Consider the following 19,281-nt stretch of genomic DNA (forward strand, 5'->3'; position numbering starts at 1 on the left):
CCAGATTCCTGACCTGTGCGAAATAATTCCTGAAACCATGTGAAATAATAAGTAGTTGTTATTTTAGCTTTACTTTTAATAGATTAGATTAGCTTCAGTGTGGGGCAATTTGTTACACAACGATAGATAACTAATAAAGTTCTCCATTAGATTATGACAAAGAGTTATTTCTAATACGTGACTTTCAGTTTCGGGGCACTTGGGTGGCTCAGTAAGTTGAGAGTCCGGCTCTTGATTTCAACTCAGGTGGTGATCTCGCGGTTCGTGAGATTGAGGCCTGCGTTGGGCTCTGTGCTGACAGTGTGGAGCCTGCTTGGGATTCTCTCTCACCCTCTCTTTCTGCCGCTCCCCGCCTCTCAAAATAAATAAACATTAACAAAAAAATATATGATTTTCAGTTTTGACCTTTGACGTTGTATTTTTTGTCAATGATCTCCACTCTGTTAAGCGCAATACACATGCACAGCTTGTGTGGGGACCTCACAAACAATAAGGGGTGGTGTTGCCTCTCTGTGGGAGTCCAGGATGGAAATTACAGCAGCAATAGTAGAGTTGGTGGGGCGGGAGGCGAGGGGGTGTGGAACACAAATTTTGATGAGAAACTTCTGAACAAGACCCCTCAGATAACCTCCACGTCCACAGTGGTCTAAAGGAGAAGCGGGGGAAGGGGAAGTTTGCCACTAGCTTCTAGTGAGGAGAGGCCAGAGATGCTGACAAATGTGAGGAACACACAGGATAGCCCCACAACAAAGAATTGTTCAGCCTGAAATGTCAACAGGGCTGCTATAAGAAATGCTGATCCTTGAGACAGAAGAGTGGGGGCCTGTCACCTCTACGTCTTTTTTGTTTTTTTTTTACATTATATAAGTTTAAGGGAGAAGGGAGGTGGGTTTGCTGGGTATAATCCCGAATTCTTTCTTTGGAAATGTGAAATCTTTATTTTGGCTTCTTGTGGTGAGTTGCTTTTAAAGAGGACGGAGCAAAGCATTCTCGGGAATGGAAGGAACTCCGTTGTTTTTTGTATTTGCAGTTACATTAAAGACATAAATCAAACTGCCAGAACAATCTTAGTCCTCAGTATAATCAAGAACTGTAACATGGCCCAAGTGACAGTGGCCAAGGCTGTAGTCTCCTTCTGGGTTGTAGCTAACTTTGTAGAGTTAGGGACTTTGATGAGACAACGACTGAGATCCTCCTTTTAAATTCTTCCATTCTGTATGAGAATGGAAGAGAATGCCATAAGTGTTGACAAAACTGGTGGACAGGTTTGAACAATATTGTTTAAAGGAGAAAGACAATCTAAATGAGGAATTAGGAGAACCCCTTTTAGGTATCTGGTAATCCAGAATGGTAGGGAAGCAGAGTGTTAACTCTTTAACAATAGAAGTGGGATAATCCCCACATTCCTTGGCACATCTTCTTATCTCTTTGATCTATGCACCCTGCAGATGTCTGCTCTGGAGAAGAGTTGAGATGCGGTTGAGGCTGAAGTGTCTAGCATGGGAAGGGGCTCAGGTCAGGGCTAGTAGATGGGGTCTCAGCTGTCACCTCAGCAGAACCCAGCTGACTCCTTGATCAGCACATGCCCAGTAATATCCTCAATATCTCTGAAAACCTACAGGTCAGGATGTGATAGGGTTTTCTCTACAACATGGAGCTTTTGAGGGGGATCTGAGGACATGAAAAGGAGAATAAGCACGTGTGCAAAATATTAATCAACACTTGCAATTCTGCCCAGTTGTTCTGACAAGGCTAAAGCGAGGACCAAAAAACTCACCACCAAGCTCCCATTGGAAAAAGTTCCCTTGCCAAAGGAAATGATATTTCAAAGAATTGAATGGAAGAGGAACATTTAAAGGTCATAAGATAGAATTTAAGCCTAAATGACGACTTTTTCTTGGCTGTAATTGTCAACTCTATGGACCTACGCAAGTTACACCTAGAAGATATGCAGAGGGAAGGGCATCTGGCATCCAGACTTCTGTACCAGTTTGTTGATTTTACTCAACTATCAGAACATGGCCAGGCTCCCGAATCCACCCATTCCTTTCCATGTCCACAGTCACCATGTTAACCCTTGCCCTTCTTGCTTCCTCTCCTTCTTGCCTGTTATTCCATTCCTTTCTTCCAAACCCAGTTTAAAAAGTCACTTGTCTATGAAGTCTTTTAAAATTCATTCCAGTCCATTCTGATGATAACTGATCAGTCCTTTACTTTGTCCAACACTTATGCCTAGTTTTATTTTGCTGTCTGTGGCATCACTGAAAATCTCGTGTTTGTTAAGCATTGGGCAAGTAGAGAGGATGGGAACAGGTATTTGACATCAAGGAACTGGAAATCGAGCTGGGAAGGCAAGACACATATGAACTCGATGCAGAATAACTCATAGTATACATACAAATGCCAGTACTAGGGGAGTTCAGAGGAGGGAATAATCTCTATAATCTGGTGTGTAGGGAAGTAATTATGTAGGAAGCAAACCTTCATCTTCAAAGAAGAGTGAGACTAAAACAAGTGAAGGCAGGAAGAGTGTTGTATGCAGAACTGAGCAGGCCACGGAGGCAGGAGGGCCATGCCACATTTGGAAAGAGAGAGCAGTGATAGAGGGCCCTTCTCTTGGCAGGAGATTGGAAGCCTGGAGAGGAGCAGACGATAGAGGGTGGTTGGAGACCTTGAATGGCAAAAGGGCAATTTTTCTGTAGACACTGGGAAGCCCTTGTAGATTTTCTAACAAGCATGTGACTTGCCCAGCGCTGTACTTTGGGAAGGTAGCACAACCTGGTAGTTGTGATAGAGCACCCTGGAACAGAGGGACTGGAGCCAAGGGGGCCGACTGTCATAATTCTGGCTATGAGTCCCTGAGGGTCTGGACCAGAGATAGCAGTCTAGCATGTTACTTGATACATTTTGTTCTGTGTATCTACGTTGTATTAGCTCACTCAGATTATAAATGTCTTGTAAACCAGGAACATTTCCTCCTAGTTTTATTAGCATGTTCCTGCCTAGACAGTACTAAAGATTAAGTGCCTGGTGATGAGTAAAAGTTATTGTTATTATTACTCTATACATTTTCGATCAGGCTTAGCTGCTCCAAGTGGTTTATAAACACCCTGCATTGGTATGGCAACCATGTAAGGATTTGTGACAAACGATCTTTTCTCTACACAATATGTTCTCCAAGGCCAAGGGTGCAGAGATGCTTAGATCAGATCAATCACGTTTGAACCATGAATCCTCAGGGTTGTGTGGGAAGATGGAGCCTTCAGAAGCCACGCCACACTTTTAGAGCTCCGGCAACCTACCATCTCATCAGGCTTCAAGACTGATCCTCTTCTGAAAGAAGACATAGATACAAGATCATGGTCATGGCGACTGTTAGCACATGGGAGAAACTGATGCTAAGTCTGAAAACCTGTGAGGCCACCAGTCTGCCTGCTCCATGGAAAGCATCAGTCCCTATTACAGATTGGGCTGAGCCCACATGCCAGTCTGCAAAAACGGTGCTGCCGTTAATTATGGGATTCTTGCCGGCCAGTTTAGTCATGGCCAATTAAAATGGCTGTAGCAATTTTCTCAGGCTGTGAATTCTAGGTAATCTTATTCTACTATTTGATGTTTTACCATCCACATGCTTTATTTTTAGAGATAGATTGGAAGTTTCTTAAGGATAGAATGTATGTCTTACACTCCCTTTGTATTCTGCTGAGCATCTGGCACAAAACAGGAAAATGAGTATGTGCTCAGTAAATGGTTGCTGAATCGGTCTGTTGAGAAAGTTCACTCTCTCAGAAATCTGGAAGACCGGCTATTCTGTCAAACTCATTCTTCAGTAATGCAAATGCACTGTTGATTTTAGTCTGAAAGACTTGAAGGCATGCTAGAGGTAGTTCTTTGTGGCCTAAAGTTTCAAAGGCGGCGGAGAGAACGCCCAGTTATTCAGTTCTACCCAGAGCATTGATGAAACCATATCTCGCACCCTTGGCTGATTCCTATAACTGATCATTTTGCCTTTCCCTTCCAAAGACAGAACCCCAGAATTCTTAAGCACCACTCTGGACAGCCACTAGAAATAAATCTGAAGTGGCACACACACACACACACACACACACACAAATCCATTTGCCATTTCAAGACCATTGAAACTATAGCCAGTTTCGCCTTTTTTTTTTAATATTTTTTAATGTTTATTTTTGAGAGAGAGACACAGAGGGCAAGTGGGGGAGGGGCTGAGAGAGAGGGAGACACAGAATCCGTAGCAGGCTCCAGGCTGTCAGCACAGAGCCTGATGCAGGGCTTGAACCCAAGAACCGTGAGATCATGACCTGAGCTGAAGTCAGACGCTTAACTGACTGAGCCACCCAGGCGCCCCTCGCCAGTTTCATTTTCAGGAGAACTTCCTATAAGACTGTAAGGGCAGCAAACACAATGTGGACATTAATGTTAATAAGAGGTCATCTTTATTGGGTGGTTAAGTGATCTTCCCCTACATCCATTTCTCCTCCAAAGGTGACTCCATGCCAGTACTGGTGATGCTATTCTACTTGCAGTGATAATTTTAGAATAGGCTTGTGACCCCATTTTGGCCAATGGAATGAGAGAAGTCTACTGGAAAGCCTCTGGAAAGTTTTTCTTGCCCTTCCTTATTGAATATGAGAAATGATATAGTCCTACTTGTCCTAGGAAGCCAAAATGTGACCAGGAGGAAGACACAGCTTTGGGATGAATTCATGCCAAAAATAGGATATTAGAGAGGAAAAGAACCTAGGTTTTTGATAACCCATCAAGCTATCAGTCGTTCTGTGCTGAAAGTGTGCTCTCTTGGATTCCAGCCTATATGAAACACACATTTACTTACTGTTCAGCCAGTTTGAGTTACTCCTTTTGTGGTTTGCAGCCACAACACCTCTGGGCAGGGGGATATCCTAACTTTACAGGGATTATCTCAGTTAGCCTTCATCATAGCTCTATAAGGTTGACACTGTCTTCATCCTTATTTCTTAGGGGAGGAAGCAGAGAATTAGATTGCATAAGTGACTTTCCTAAGGGCAGGGGACACATGCATCAGAGCCATCATTTGTACTAAGGCACCCACACTCTTAAACAGTATGCTGGAGTCAAGCTGTCAATTTATTCCATGGAAAAAACACGAAGGATGATACTAGGAAGTGTACAGGCTGGGCATGTTGAAGTTTCTAGAAAGTCTTTTCTAACACATTAAAGGAAAGGGGATTATGTGTCTTTACCAAGTTGAAGACATAACTAAGGAGCTAATGACACCCACAACTTAGAAGTCTACGTACAGTTAAGTGTTTAATTTGGCTTTTTTCCTTCCAGCTGGCCAGAGCTATATTTCAGAAGGAAGGAAAGCTTTACCACCATAAATCAGAGGTTCCTCTCCAAACTCCACATGGGTTGTCTCAGGAAGGCGGAGTTGGTACTCTGGGATGGTAAAGCCCTTTGAGGTGGGTTAGCGAATCGTGATGCTGAATGAATGTGTGTGTGTGTGTCCCTCCCAGGGCTGCCACACTTGACAAATGCTCAGTGCCATGGCTCCCACCATGAACAGACGCTGTCTGTGCAAACGCTGCTTCAGGAAAGGCCTGGGCAGCCTGGAGCCATTCCAGGCAACACATTATCAGGGCTCGAATTTCCCCTGGGATCAGCTGGTTCCTTCCTTCTTTTCTTTCTTTCTTCCTTTCTTCCTTTCTCTCTTTCTTTCTTTCTTCTTCCTCTTCTTTCTTTTTCTTTCTTTCTTTCTTTCTTTCTTTCTTTCTTTCTTCTTTCTTGCCTTTTGACAGTACTCTTCCCCAGAATTCATAATCACTTTTCTCTTCCTCAGTACATATATGGATTTCTCTTCTTTTTCACTTAGAACCTGGATGAAGTTCAAAAACATTTAAAGCCGAAGTCTACCTGTGATTTTTTTTTTTGAAGAAATATCTTCCTTCTGTGTATTGATCACTTTAACCCACTTGAAGCCTCCCTTTGCCAAAGGATGCTCTCAGAACAACAAAGTTTCTCTTGGATTATGGCTGGTGACCAAAACTGTAAATGATCTTTAGATAAAATGGAATAAACCATTTAGCAAGAGCCTCCTAAAGTATCTTTCATGTTATACCCAAATGTGTGTCTGTGTTTATGTGTGTTTACTGGAAATCATGTATAATTGCAAGGTTCATCATTGGATAGCTTCCTTTAAATCATTACCAAATGGATTTTAAGCACTTTGATAAGCATTTTTAGACATAGCCTGTGTGAAGGTGATTTTGAGATATTTCATGGATTTTTCAATAATGAACTTGCAAGCACTTAATGTGTACTCTGTGAGTGGGGCATGTGTGTGAGTTGAAGTTCTTCTCAATATAAAAACCTTTTCTTTCTATAAAAATTTCATATATAACTCTCATCTAAAATCCACAAACTTTTGAAACAAAAATGACAGGAACTTCTCTAGGGAAGTAATTGCCTTTGCTATGAGAAACTTTTAATTTTGTTGTTGTTTTGTTTTGTCTTTTTGGAACCTTAACCTTTCTACACCAAGTGCTGACAATATAAAGATGAGAGTTTGAGATTTTTGGTTCTGGAAATAAGAACCTGAGTGAGTTATTAGATACCCGAGGATTTGCCAGTTAGGATGCTGAATTATCTTTGGTTTTACATTTCTAAAATATGCTCATCACATTAAACTGTTTCTGCACGTGTGAGTGTCATATATTCTGAAAACGCACGGTGACACAATCAGGTAGGATGGGAAACTGAATATCGGAACAAAGCTCTGGTGTGCACTGTCCTTCCCTTTACCCACCCATCTTCTGTGTGCCCCTAATACTTCCTTCACTTTCCCTGAGATGGCAAGTTATCCTAGTTCTCTTTCTCGTCTGGTAGGGCCTGCATTATCTTCCTCTGTCTTTTCTTTGTTTGGATGGGACAGAGTCGAGGTTGGGATTTAGTTTTAACTTCTAACTCTGATTTTTCCATTTTCATAGAGTACTAGTCTTGTTTTCTGGATGCCACTTTGTTTCAAATCTCTTTGATCTCTTCTCTCTTTAACTGAAAGTGTTTCCTTTTTCAGAAATATTAGCCTCTGTTTCCTAATTATTTCTGTTTTCTCTGGTGTCATTTTTCCTCTGTGTTTATCTCTGTCATCCTGCAGCCCTTCCTCTGTATGGTGAACCTCAATAGTCCATTCACATTCAGCAATGGAGCAATGGTCACCTGGTCTGTATTCCTCTGTGGGGCTGGTTTTCTGGCGGGCTTCACTTCAGGGTGAACCATTACATTAAAATACCAGTTTGGGGAGTGCTTTGCCCTTGTGTGTCAGTACCAATACGTGCTGTCCTAGTTTTCCCAGAGAGATTTTGTTTTGTTTTATTTATAAAAGAAAGGAAGTCTGCTAGTTTTCACCTGAACAGTAAACACTTTATTGGGCATGATTCTGTGTATAGGCAGGTGGATGGGTGGATGTCATAATGTCAACTGTTGCTTATACAGACTTTGACTTGCACCCATTGTTGTCAGTTCTGTGCTTTGCTCTTTTTAAGGACACCGTCACCCCTGCAGACCCCAACACACGCGCGCGTGCACACACATACACACACACACACACACTCAGGCTACCCACACAAGAATGAAGCTTTCTTAATCTTACTTTCTAAATTACCCTTCATCCAAATACTGCATCTTCCAGAAATTTTGGAATTTCCTTGTCTGCTGGTGACTACCATTATAATCCTGTCTGTCATTGTTTGTTAATGCTTTTTAATTTATGTGCTACAATTTAATATTTATTTATAAGGAAAATTTTAAAACGTACATACAATTATAGATAATAGTATAATCAACCTCTGTGTACTCACTATCCAGCTTCAACAATTATCAACATTGTGTGACATTTATTCATCCTCTTACTGTCTTTTGGAATACTCAGAAGAAAATTCAGATATCGTGTCATTTGACCCATACATACCTCAGAATACATCTCTAACTGAGAAATACATGTGTATATGAGCATGCTCACACCTGAAAAAATTAACAATAACTCCTTACTTTTAAATAACACACAGACATTATCCAAGTTGTTTCAATTATCCTCAAAGTGACATTTTAAAGTTTGAATTGTTTGAACTGTGATCCACGATCCACAACGTGTCTTCAACAGTTACATTGCTCAAGTTTCTGTTACTTTATAACAGTTCTTTGTGTGTGTGTACATGTGTGTGCAAGTGAGTGCATGCATGTGCAAGTGTGTGCGGTGTGTGTGTGTGTGTGTGTATGTTGGGGTGGTAGGAGGTTCATATGAAATTTACCAGCTCCCCTGAGGTAACAAATGACCCCCAAATCTCAATGGTATAACAAAACATGTTAATAAAAGTTTTTGTTTCTGGCTTCCATTGCCCATCGTCTGCAGTTTGGCGGTAGTTCAGCTCCTCTCCATGTGTCTTCTTATTCTGGGACCCAGAAATTGTGTCAGGACGTTCTTGCCACAGAAGTAAAAGGGCAACAAAACCAGTGACGGGATGGCCAGCAAAACTTTCTTAGATGTGGCCTAGTCTCACTTACTCACCACCATGCAGAGTAAGTCATGAGGCCCAACCGGTGTGAGCGGAACAAGAATACACACAGTTCCACCAGGAGAGGGGCCAGCCAAAAGGCAGTAGGCACAAATGTATGATCCTTTTACGAATGAATAATCCTTCCTCTTGCAGGAAGGGAGATGAATAATTGGGCAATAATAAAATCCACTGCACATGCCTTTGATCAATTAGAGAAACTAGGTCATCTGTTCTGTAGAGTGTCCCACGTTCTGAATTTGGCTGATTGCTTCCTCATGGTATTGTTTGATTTGTTCTTTTATGTCCTGGGCACTGGTATTTAAACCTACAAGAATGGATGTGAGTTTGATATTTTTTAAGGCAAGAGTACTTCGTGAATACTCTTCATATGTACTTCTGTTGCATTACCTCTGAAACCACAGTACAACTGATTAACCCATTTTTCTAATGCTGTTTTGATCAATGGGCTCAATTGGTACCAGCTGGATCCTTCCATTAAAATGTTCCCTGTCGGGGTACCTGGGGGGCTCAGTTGGTCAAGTGTCTGACTACTCTTGATTTATGATCAGGTCATGATCTCACGGCTCAGGTCATGATCTCACGGTTCGTGGGTTTGAGCCCTGCATCAGGTGCCACAGCTGGTGGCGTGGAGCCTGCTTGATTTCTCTCGCTCCCTCTCTCTCTGCCCCTCCCCTGCACATGCTGTCTCTGTCTTTCTCAAAATGAATAAATAAACTTAAAAAAAAATTCCCACACCAGCCTTTTGTCTTAGGGTTTCAACCTCCATTCATGATTATTGCCTACATCCATTGTCTTATTAGTGAATGCAAAATGATGATTTTTTTTCTAATTCAGTCCATTTTTATTTATGAGGTACAAATATTAAAAAGTGATGCTGACCTGCCATATTGAATCACAGCTACTAAATTTATTTTATATTTTGGTGTCTGAGTAAAATTTTATTTGAAAATATTTTATTTAAGACAGTTTAGAAAGCACTGAGCCAGAGGATCTATTGAGTACCTTTTATCTCTCATGGTTCTCAGTGACATGTGCTGAGCCAGTGTTTCATGACAGGACAAAAAAGGACAGCTGTGTTGTGAGTGTGCAAAGGTAGCCAGTTAGACTCTCCCTCTGGCCTAGAGAAGGCTGGATTATGATGAAGCCATGGAAGGTCCCCCTGAGCAACAGTTTCTTATAAGGTGAAGGGAGAATGACTTTCAAGCCTTCAGTCCTTGGAAGCCACACCAAATTTTATATATATATATATATATATATATATATATATATGTATATATATATATATATATGTATCATACCAATATATGATATAAAACCAGGATTAATAATTACAGCAGACATAGCCTTGATCCTTATCTTCTCTTCATCCTCCCACTATAGGACCTTTTGCTTCCTCTAAAGTACACTGGAACTATCCCCATATTTTAGCACGGGATACCATGTACTCCCGTGTTCTCAGAAACATGGACACATCCATTATTAAATTTTTCTCATGACCCATCACCCAAAGCCTTGGTTGCTTTGAAACCATAACCTGCCACTACAGAAGTACATAGCTCTGCTATATTCTCTGAACTCCCTGATGTATGGCTCTGACCTCCTTTGAAGTGGGAAGAATTCCTCTCCATGTTTATGTTCCATCTCGTTGCATGAATAGAAAAGCAATTCTCTTGGGCACCCAATGATTTATAGGGATTTTAGTGAAACAGGCCTTTCAAGTTGAACCTACTGTTTCTTCTCTTGTGACCCAGGCACATGTTGATGGACTTAGGAGAACGGATCATCTGAATGACAGCCACTTGTTTATTGCATATCAAATGTTCTCTCTCTTGCTTCTGCTGGGACATGCAGGTGGCCCCCTGTCCTGATATAAACGAGGACATTGTTGGGCCTTTTCTTAACATGAGAACTGCAGTGGCTGGTTATGCCAAGTAAAGCAGCAGAATGGGAGATTACTTCAGATCTCTTTTCCAGATCTCAAGTACAATGGCATCCTTCCCCATGTAGATGTTGACACTGGCTTCTACCCCCTAGGTTGGTCCGGTAGAGAGTCAAGATAGAACCTTGCTGATAAACAGTGTTTATTCTGCGGTCCTCACTCCCTCCTCAGGGAAAGTTGACAGCAGAAGGAGCAGCAGGAAAATCTGTATGGGAAGCCTTGGGAAGCAGCCCAATCTCGGGCAACACGAAGACTAGTGTAGAAAAAAATGTACATGTAAGAGCCAGCAAAGAGGATCGCTTGGTTTGCTAAGTAAATCAACATTGGCTCTAATTGTTGTCTAAATCCCTGAGAAAGTTTCCTGTTCTCACACCTTTGCTTGCTTCCAAGTTTCCTCTTAGACAAGTTTTGGAAGCTCTGAAATGTCTGCGTAGACATGAAAGCAACTCACTAAACCTGTCACAAGCAGGAATGTCTCCCGCTATACTCCAGGAATCAGAGGATGATCCACCAGTATGAAAATTATGGAGGAAAGAGTCTTTAATTTATGAAGGTTATGAAATAACAAACACTTAAGTTTAAGTTCTTTGAAATCTGGCCAGTATAAACAATTTTACATAAAGCTCTATTTACTCCTATTCAGAAGCAGTCAAAATGACCCAGTTGTTCTGTGACTCACGGGGCTCTTGTGTCTATCATCAACTGATTGGATTTCTTTATAGTCCGGTTACAGAGAAGACCATTGTAACCACCGGGGCCATGGGTACAAACTTGTCTTCTTTTCCCCAAAGGAAAGCAATACCCAATGATTACTATAGAATTTATACTACTATTTGTTACATGCATCGAAGGCGCGCGCGTGTGTGTGTGTGTGTGTGTGAGCTCTCCAGATCCACAGTGTCACTAGCAGAAGAAAAGCATGTATCTGCTCAGTATTAGAATAATAATAAGGTCCTGAGAGTAATGCTCACACTAAGAGCTTGTGAAGTTTGCTTCCTGTTGAATTTGGGTTAAGGTTGAAAGAATAAAGTTAAAATAATAAAGATACTGGGGCACCTCGGGAGCTCAGCCGGTGAAGCGTTAGACTTCAGCTCAGGTCATGATCTCACTGTTCATGAGTTCAAACCCCGCTTTGGGCTCTTCTCTCATGGTGCAGAGCCTGCTTGGGATGCTTGCTCTCTCCCCTCTCTCTGCCCCTTCCCTGCTTGTGCTTTCTCTCTGTCAAAATAAATAAATAAAAACTTAAAAAAATAATAAAGATACTACAGGTATCTTTAACATTGGTGCATAAATTTAATTGTTTAAACAGAACAATAAAGTAAGTCATTGAGTTCTTAGTCCAGTTTTAAAGAAAAGAAAAAGAGGTGATCAGAATTGGTGTTATATCAGGTAAAACCAGATTCATCTTATTTCGTTTGCCCTAGAATCAGTAATTTGTCCTTGGTATCCCTTAGAATGATTTGCTGTGATGTGGGGGCTCAGAAGATTGGACCCACATCCACCTGTCCCTTACACACACTCCCAGAATACGTGGGTCAGCTTGCTTTCCTTCTCTCTTCATAGAACTCTTTCTCTGCCCTAGCCCTCTGTGCTGACAACAGAGTGCCCAGGGATTGATGGAGAATAATCTTCACCACTCACTCCAATTCTCCTCCTATGGTTCAGTCGTCCCATCTAACCAAAAGCAAGAGATTATACATTAAGGTGATCAGAACCTGGTGCTCTTGACTTACACTGGTGTGGTCAGTCTGCTGGGTCTCACTATTCTTTCTTGTTAATGATACAGGTGTGTTCGTTAGGTATCAGTCCAGCTCCTGAGTTGCACAGGTACAGAGCTCTCCCAGGCATACATTCCCATCAAAAGCAGCCTGCTTCTGGAAATTCGGTGCACTGGCCCCAGTAACTCACCTGCAATTTACTCCTGTAGTCAACTGCGTGTGTGTCTTTGAAGACCTTGGGGGTTGGAAGATGTGGAAGCAACAATCCCACTGGGGTTCAGTGTCTTTTATTTTACCCAGAGGTATCATTACCCAGAAGTTAGTATCAGGATCCCTGGAATCCAACAGCCTGAAGGTCACATCTTTGTTCTGACATACGTTCGGTGTGAATTTAGAAAAGCTTTGGAACCCTTCTGGGTCAGTTTCACCTATAAAATGGGGATAGTATGTATCTCATAGGATTGTCATGAGGATTAGTGAGATTATGGATGTAAAATAGGGCAGAGTAAGGTCTCTTTAAACATTAGCTGCTGCAGTTGTTATAAGTAGTATAAGATTGGTCTTCTGGAAGCTAGGGGTGGAAGACCCCGAGGATGTACTTTACCTGCTTTAATATTGCAAAATGCAAATGCCTGGAATGGATTCTGTAACACGGATTGTGGTTTAACTTCCTGTGAATTTCACTATAAGCAGTGAATACAGCTGCACCTCATTTGACAGAATAGACTAACGCTGCCTGTCTACTACAGGGAGTGTCCCACGGAACCAGCACCCCAATGCGGGAGCAGGACCCACAGCCACAGACAGTTTCCAGGAGCTCAAATAACAGAAAACCTCTGCAACCACAAGTTTTTTCCAGAAAGAGAAGTACTATGATCATGGCTCATAGAATCAGGCTGGCCTTTTCTTTCTTGTAACCCTAGTGAAAAAAAAAAAATCTGTCAAGGAATCCTTACCCTAGGCAAGATTTATGTTCAGCTTTTCTGACATTTGGTTCTTTAACTGGGATCAGGTTCATTCCAAAATGCTAATGCTCGAAGAGTCCCCTGGAAATTTTTCCAAGCCAGCAACAGGAGACGGCTACCTGGCTGAGCCATTGCTCCGGTGCTGGCACAGGCAGAGAAAAGACTCAGGAACCTTCGACAGACTGTTTACCTCCTTGCCAGGTCTGCTCCAACATTAACTCTTTGTAGCTCATGACTGACTCACCTGTGTTCCCCTGGCCTCTAATCTTCTTGTGAAGGAACACATGCCTGGGATTCTTGGAAGGGTGGCCTTTCCAGTGCTGTGTGTCCTAAGCCTAGGGCACGTGGGGCTAGCAGGTGGCCCTGCACTTCGTTCAGTCCTCACATGTTAAGATTTGGCTTACGTCTCCTGCTGTGCTAGATGTTGGGGAGCTTTTGTGAAAGAAATTGGTATTTCCCTGAAATCCTCAAGCAGAGGTCACAGTGACCCACTGGGAAGGCAAGAATGGCCATGATGATTTACAATAGAAGGGACGTGGCAACTGCCTCTTGCTGGTGAAAATGAGGAAGGGAGCCATGGCCCCAAGGGAGAAGAAGGATAATAATCACCCATGATTCTAAAGAGTACTATGGTGTCACTGAACGTCCATATGAGCAGAAAGAGAGGAGTAGCTGTCGGTGGGATGGAGTAGGATCGGCCTTTGCTTTGTGGTTTGTTTGTTCATCTGGACTCTACCCTTCTGCCTCAAGGGGCATCTTTGGTCTGGCACAGTGGTCGAGAGCACAGCCTTAGTATTAGACAGGCTTGGGTGAGAATTCCAACTCTGTGACCCCAAGACATATACCTTGGTCATGTTGCCCGACGTCTCTAATGGTTTCCTCGTTATTAAAGAAAACAGCTCATGTTAAATAAATTAAATGAAAAGGAAACACAGCTCCTAGAATGGTACCTGCCAAATAATGTGATGGCAATGGAGGGAAGCTAGCGGAGGTGATGGGGGGTAGGGGCGGAGATGGTGATGACGGTGGAGAGGTGTGGTAATGGAGGTAATGGTGGTGGTGACGTGTGGGAAAGAAGGAGCAGTAATGCATGTGGGCTCTAGCTTTTCACCACACCTTTCAGTGGTTCTCCATGGGTGCCATAGCAGATGTACTGGCTTGGAGAAGAACCAAAGTTTGTTGGCCTCACCCTTCTACTGCTTTCTCCAAAATACGTTTTTCCACCACGTTGCCTGCTTTTAATGGAACCAGACCTACAAATGGAAGAAAAATAAGAAAGGTCAATGTTCCTGACACCTGCCTCACCTGAGCTCTTCAGAGACCTGGCAGCGAGGATTTCCTAAGAGCCCCGGGTAGAGCCTGACCTTTGAGTATTCCTCTCTGGGGACCCTTGTTCCCCCTCCTGGATCCCTTGCCAGACAGGCCAGGTGGTTTTCCATGCCATCAGACTGAGGTCAGATTCAACCTCATTCCTCCAAGGGAAAGGTACCATTTCCTTTCACCAATCCCCTGGAGCCAACCTTCATCCTGCGATTGGCCTTCTCCCAGAGTGACTCATCAACTCGGAGTCTGGCCTTGTGCTGACCCCTGACGTCTTCCTGAGACAGGGTGAGACCTGCTGGGAGGAAAGGCAATCATTATATCATCCCAGAGCCAAGGCCACATAAACACTTCCCTTCTCTAATGAATGGGCTCCAAAGGGCAGGCTGACTTGTCTTGGTGTGGCCCCTCCTAGGCCAAGGGTGTGGATGAGAATTTAAGCTAATGTTGGTGTTGGGAACATTTAGATATCAACTTCCCGACTTTTTCTCATTATAACAGAATGCTAAGCCTGTTGTAGAAGGACCTTCACCTTTTTTTCCTCCCCTTTTAAGAGACTTTCCAGAAGCAGAATAAGAAACCACCCAATTAACAGCGCATTGTCCAAAGTGTGTGCTGTGGAGGCCTACAAGAGATGAAGATGAGTCTCAAGGGCCATGGAGATACAGGCATGCTTGTAAATGAGGCAAAAGGGTGCAATGGCTGAGACAACGCCTGAGACAGTCAGACATGGGGGGCTTGAATTGTGACTGGGAACATGTCACTTCATTTTCTGAGCCTTGTCTCCCTCTGGGTAACATGGGGAGATTCATGGTGCCCACCTCATAGATACCATGCTAAGTATGTCAGAGAAGGCTTATAAACTGCTCAGCACAGTGCCTGACACGGGGCTGAAGCTCAATCCACCATAAGATGTGGTGGGGACCACCAGTGGGAGGTGAACACCGTGCCTTAAAGCCTGGGGAGTGAACACTGGGCCCCAGTTAGGACCGAACACGTGGATATAGGGTATTTCCCAGCCAGCATTCGATCTGGGCCTTGAAGGAGAGCACCGTCCACAGTGGCTGAGGAAACTGCATGGCTAGAAATGAACAGAGTTGTGGAAGATAGATTCGTTAGACAGTGGGTGGCATCGTGGAACTGAACACAGGCTGTGTGGGGGGAGCAGTGAATGGAAAACTGAGCTGGGTCAGCATGTTGGTGGGCTTGACCAACGCACAAAGAAATTTGTCTGAGATGGGAGGTCTCCATCGGGGTCCATTCCCTAACCCTGCTAACTAGCCAACTCCCAGAACTCTTAACACCAAGAAGTGAGGGAATTCAAAGATACCCATTTTGGTACGCAGTGGGCATCCCAGCATATTCTAGGCTTGTTTCTACCACAGGAATCTAGACCTACTGACAGCTCAGAACTATTGGAAAGGCAGGTGAGAAAAGTCTATGTATACTAAAAAGTAGGATGCCATCAGGGAAAATAACCATTCCAAGAAGCTGACTCTTGTCAAAGCCTTTAGCTTGAGAGAGTAGAAGTGATTCTGAACCCACGACATCTCTCACTTCAGTTTCTCATGCACCTATGCCAGAGACCCACGTTGGATAAAGGTCCTAGAAACTGGGAATGGGAGAAAGTTCTAGGCCAGTGGAATAACACCTACAAGGACCCTGAGGTGGGAAAGAGGCCAGGGTGATTAGGACATATCCGGTGATGGGGATAATGGCATCGGCGGTTGTAGAGGTAGGCAAAGCTGGCTGGATGGTTAAAAGCATCCCCAGTTCCCAGAGAATGGTTTGAATTTATTATGTTTGTTTCCTTTTGAGAGGCAGAGAGAGACAGAGCATGAGTGGGGGAAGGGCAGAGAGAGGGAGACACAGAATCTGAAGCAGGCTCCAGGCTCTGAGCTGTCAGCACAGAGCCTGACACGGGGCTCGAACTCATGGACTGCGAGATCATGACCTGAACCCAAGTCGGACGCTTAACCGACTGAGCCACCCAGGAGCCCTGAGAATGGTTTGAATTTAAACGTACGTATGATGGGCAGTTACCAGAGGGGAGTAAGCCACTGAGTGACATGGTCTAGCTCTTGAGTTAGAAACAGCACACTTGCTTGGAGAGGGTGCTGGGTGGGAGCAGGGCTGGAAGCAGGAAGCCGGCAAAGAGATACTTCAGGGGTCTCAGTGGGAGGTGGGAGGGAACTGGATTACTAAGGGAGTTGCAGGGTCACGGAGACAAGTCTTGATTCAAGTTTTAGATATAGAACCATGGAGTTCAATGACCAGTAAGAGGAATAGTGAAGACAGGAAGGGTGGAATTGAGAAAATCTCTTTTTTCTGGCTTCAGCCACCAGGGGGACAGCGGAACTATTGGCAGAAATGAAATATTCGGGGATGAGGAACCTCTGCGGCAGGGAGAATCAGGCGTTCTGTGTTTGAGCAATTCAGATGGAGTGCCAAGGGGGCATTTGTTTCTCCGTGACCCGTTGGAGTTCCAGGATGGGCGGGGCTAGAGACACAAGGTGAGGGGGTTGAGCCTTCTGTGGGAGAGATCTACTCATAGCACCTTACCTGATCCCCAAGGTGGCAGAGTGGGGGGTTGAAAACCAGGTCTGTTTGATTCCAAAGCGGATGCCCCTTCTACTCCACCATGCTCTTTAGGCATCAGTGTGCTCATTCTGCAGATAAAGAACTGAGCGTCAGGGAACGAGGTGGCAAAACAGGCCAGCAAAGGCCTCAAGTGGGGCTCCATCCCAAGGCTTCTCCTCACCCCCAGCAGCTTTGCCTCCTCCCCTGTGCCCATCACGGGATTGAGAGACTTGGAAATATCTGGAAATGGCTCTCCATGAAGAGGTCACCTCGCAAGTAGAGCTACACCCAGTCTCTGGATGTCAGAATGTTTTTGGAGAATCCGAGTACATTTGATTTGCATTGGAAGCAACGATGAATGGCATTCTTAGCCTTGTGCTTTAAAACAGGGATGTAGGCTTTTTGGTAGCTGCGTCACAGAATATCTAAGGGAGAGGTCTAAGCAGGAACCCCTCGATAGGTTGGGGGCACCTGGGCGTTCTCACCTCAGTGGGGAGAGTTTATGGGCCACCTCAGACAGGCACTGTCCCCTGCCTCAGTTGGGGCCAGAGAGGGCCAGGGATGGGTGCCAGGCAGGAAGCCTGAGCAAGGCCCGGGTGACCCTCCCCGGAGTGTGGGTTGGAGGGGCTCAGATGCCACCGGGCAGCATCCGTCTCTGTTCCTGGAACCCTGGGCTGCTGGGCTGCTCTCCTCCCTGAGCTGTCAGTCAGTTAGGTTGAGACACACAGCCTGTGGCCTGATGCCGCGTGATTATGTTTTATTTGACTGATTTTATTTTGACACAAAGGCTGCCAGGAAAATGCCAGCATGCTGGAGCTTGACTCTGACGGGTGAAGCGGGGATCCAGGAGTTAAGCTGCACCCTGAGGCAGCTCGACGGGCCAGACTGGAAGCATGGATCCTGGCCGTGGGAACGTGGGCCCTGGAGGGCGGGTGGGTCGGCTGGCCACGGTGGCTCCAGGGGGGGCACCTAGAAAGTAGGGGACATCCATGCATCTGTGGCTGAGTCTCACGTGGCCTGCAGTGTTCCCTGGGAGGACGGCTACTTTCAAAACTTGAGTGCTGTGTGCCCCGTGGGGCCACCCCCTTAACGGGACGAGAAGGAGCCTTGGAACACTGCTAACCTTGGGGTGGACTGGACCTGGCGACAGGCCCTGGGAAGCTCTTGTCTCCTTTCAGCTCCCAAATCCCGACTACAGCGGCTCCTGGAGGACTTTGCTCTGTCTAATCACACACCCTCCCTGTCTTCAGCATCAGAAACACAGCTTGTGGTCAGGCCCTCACATCCCAGTCCACACCCCAAGGCCCTGGGAGTGGGTTCTCGTCCTCGCAGAACAAGATCCCTGCCTGTGAAATCCTACATGCACACAAAGTAAATTCCTCCATCGCCACGTTGCCTCAAAGCCAAAAAAAAAAAAAAAAAAAAAAAAAGAACTGGAAACAACCTGAGTGTCTATCGATGGATAAACGGATAGGAAAGTTGTGCTATATACGTGCAAGGGAATACGACTCAGCCATGGAAAATGAGGGAATCCCACCATTTGCCACCACAAAGAGGGATCTCGAAGGCATCACGCTAAATGACATAGGTCAGACAGAAAAAGACACACAAGGTATGATCTCACTTATATCGGGAATCTAAACAACACAAAACAAAGAAAACCCCTAAACTCAGAAAAAGAGATCACAGCGGTGGTTACCAGAGGGTGGGGGCGGGGGATTGGTGGAAGGTGGACGAAGGTTCGTGCCGCCTGTCACGAGGTAAATGTGCACTGCGAACGCAATGGAGGGCATGACTGCAGCCAGCTCTGCTGTGTGGTGGGCAGGGAAACTGTTAACAGAGGCAACCCTGAGAGCTCTTGTCACAGGGAAACCGTTTTTTTTTCCAGTTTCCCCGCTTCTTTTTTACGATATCTACGTTGAGAAGATGGATGTTAGCTGGACCTATTGTAATCATTTCGTGATGTATGTAAGTAAATCAGCCCATCACGCTGTCTGCATTAACCTTATGCAGTGATGTGTGTCAATTATTTCCGAGTAAAACTGAAAAAAAAAAAAAAACAAAAAAAAACAAACACCACAAACATTTATTACTAATATGCCCACAAGAAGACAAAAAAGGAATAATAAAAAAATTACTTATCTGAAAGAAGACAAAAAGAGAGGAAAAAAGAGCAAAAAACGGAT

At 44.4% G+C, this 19,281-nt stretch overlaps 1 long non-coding RNA gene across 1 annotated transcript; it reads right to left on the reverse strand.

Annotated features, from left to right (window-relative positions):
• Positions 1-11,192: 11,192 nt before the first annotated feature.
• On the reverse strand, positions 11,193-17,187 carry LOC113603068 (uncharacterized). The gene is made up of 3 exons (XR_008296496.1): positions 17,078-17,187; positions 14,716-14,810; positions 11,193-14,448 (listed from the first exon to the last, which is right to left on the reverse strand). It is a non-coding gene; the product is annotated as an uncharacterized LOC113603068 (long non-coding RNA).
• Between the last annotated feature and the right edge of the window lie 2,094 nt (positions 17,188-19,281).

The sequence above is a fragment of the Acinonyx jubatus genome, chromosome A2, assembly GCF_027475565.1.
Source record: "Acinonyx jubatus isolate Ajub_Pintada_27869175 chromosome A2, VMU_Ajub_asm_v1.0, whole genome shotgun sequence".
NCBI classification, from domain to species: domain Eukaryota; kingdom Metazoa; phylum Chordata; class Mammalia; order Carnivora; family Felidae; genus Acinonyx; species Acinonyx jubatus.